General features: G+C 46.5%; 1 pseudogene; it reads left to right on the forward strand.

The window, feature by feature from the left end:
• Window positions 1–200: 200 nt before the first annotated feature.
• Window positions 201–349, forward strand: LOC115029348 (U2 spliceosomal RNA; annotated as a pseudogene).
• The last annotated feature ends 1,906 nt before the right edge of the window (window positions 350–2,255 follow it).

The raw sequence follows: 2,255 nt of genomic DNA on the forward strand, positions 1-2,255 counted from the left end.
TTAGAGTGCCTGATGTGAAACCCACAAAGAAGCAATAATTGGCTGAAGCACCCAGGAGGATGAGGCTGCACTGACGGGAGAGGTGCTCAGAAGGCTGTGACACCAGACAATTCACGGATGGAAAGATCTCAGTTTGGACTGGGTCTTTTGATGAGTTTACTTGCTTATGCTAATGAGAAGATTGTACACTGAATTAGTTCATCGCTTCTCGGCCTTTTGGCTAAGATCAAGTATAGTGTAGGGTGAATTAGTCAGTTCATACAACTTTGTGTGTGTGTATATATATATATATATATATATATATATATATATATATATATACACACACATATATAATACATACATGCACATATATAATACATACATATGCATATATAATACATATATATGTATTAACACATATGTATTAACACATATTTATTATATATGTGTGTGTGTATATGTGTGTGTATATATGTATATATATGTATATATATAACCTTGGGTTTCCTGATCCTTGGAGAACAGTGAAAGTCATGGCTCTGCTGGAAGGTGCTGGGTGACAGCTAGGTCCTTTGGCAGGCTATCCTTGGTTCAGCGGGCAGCCATGTCCCCTACCCTCTATTGTCTTCCAGCTGGTTGTCACCCTCTGAACTCTGGTTTCTTCGGTGGGAAATTAGAGTCATAGTAATGCCTCCTTTCTGGGGATGCCTGGGAGACAACAGAAAGTGTTTACCTAAAGCTCTGGCACAGTGTTTACCAAGTGCTTAAAATGTTACTGTTGCTGCTATTACCGCTAATTCATCATTGTTATTGTTATTACCTTTGCCGTTGGGCCTCACCAGACTTTGAGCTTTCAGGCAGAGCCCAGAGAGCTAGAAGATGATTGTGACGAGGTTTGAGAGGTGAGCGAAGCTTCCCTTAATGAATGGTGGCAACAACCCAGCAAGCAGGAGGGGAGGGAGCCGAACAAGCTCCTAGACACCTGGAAAATTGTGTCTGCCTCAGCGGTATCAGCCCGGCAGATCAGAGCTCATCTCTCTTCTTCCGCAGAGCTGGGCACAGTGGCCTGGCTCACCCAGTGACTCATCTAATAGCCCTGCAAGTTTGCCCAGCTTGCAGCCCTGCAAATTACATTTGCAGCCTCCTTATCAGGCAAGCTAGGAAATTAAACCTAAACGGCCACGGTGTTGCTAAGTAATACGGCAGCGTACACAGACACCCGAGGCTGAGACCATCATAGCCCCATTAAAGCACCATTTCCCACTGTGGCTAATAAGGTTTGAAATCTTCTAAGGAAACCTGCTGTTCTTTTTTAAGGTCAGGAAATGGGATAATTTGGTTATAAGCAAGAAACAGAGTTTCTTTTCCTAGATGTGTGTGTGTGCGCAAGCGCACGTGTGTGGGTTTGTATGTAGCACGTATCCCACAGATCCGTCTTCATGGTTAGTAAAAAAGGAAGAAGATCAGAGACGCCTGCTATCCCTACCCTGGGCTCTGACCTGGGAGGTCCAGGGTCCGGTCTACCTCTGGGTCCCTCACCTAGCATCCTAGAGGTGCTTGCTGAGTGTCTGCTGTCTCTCCTACACCTGAGAGTCTGAAGAAAATTCAGTGGTGGGAGATGACACTTCAGGCACTTTCTCCCCCGACCCCCATTTTCCCCCTCTTCAGGGGCCCCCAGACCCTTGAACTGCTGAGGTGGAGTTGAGAGTGGCTTTCTTTCCTTACTTCTCACAATTCAGGCCCCTGTAGCCATTTTAGGGCTTGACACCTTGTGGGCACAGAGTTCAGAACCTAAGGGTACAGCTCCAGAGAGTAGGACAGTAGCTGACTGGCCACTGTGCCCATGAAAGCTGGGGTTTAGTGTGTGTGCGCGCCATTCTTCCAGTGTGGCTTTTCTGTGACACAGGTAGTCAGGGCTCAGACATTCGGAGCCTGGAAAGTAAAATCCTGCCTCTTTACATTTTATTGTAGGTGTATTGTGAGTGTATTTGTGTGTGTGTGTGTGTGTAGGTCAGAGGTCAAGGTCATGTGTCATCTTCCTAAATACTTTGTACTTTCTTTTTTGGGATAGGCTCTCTCCCTGAAGCTGGAGCCAGCTTGTCTGGCCAGCAAGCCCTAGGGATCCTCCTGGCTCTGCCTCTCCAGTGCCAGTGAGACACACAGACACACTGTGCTGCCGGTGGCTTTTTCTGTGACTGCTGAGGATCTGGCTCTGGGTCTGCATGCTTCTGAGTCAAATACTTTCCTTGTCTGAGCGATCTCCCTAGCCCTTA

The sequence above is a fragment of the Mus caroli genome, unplaced genomic scaffold (genome assembly GCF_978045245.1).
Source record: "Mus caroli unplaced genomic scaffold, Mus_caroli_1 scaffold_12, whole genome shotgun sequence".
Taxonomy (NCBI): domain Eukaryota; kingdom Metazoa; phylum Chordata; class Mammalia; order Rodentia; family Muridae; genus Mus; species Mus caroli.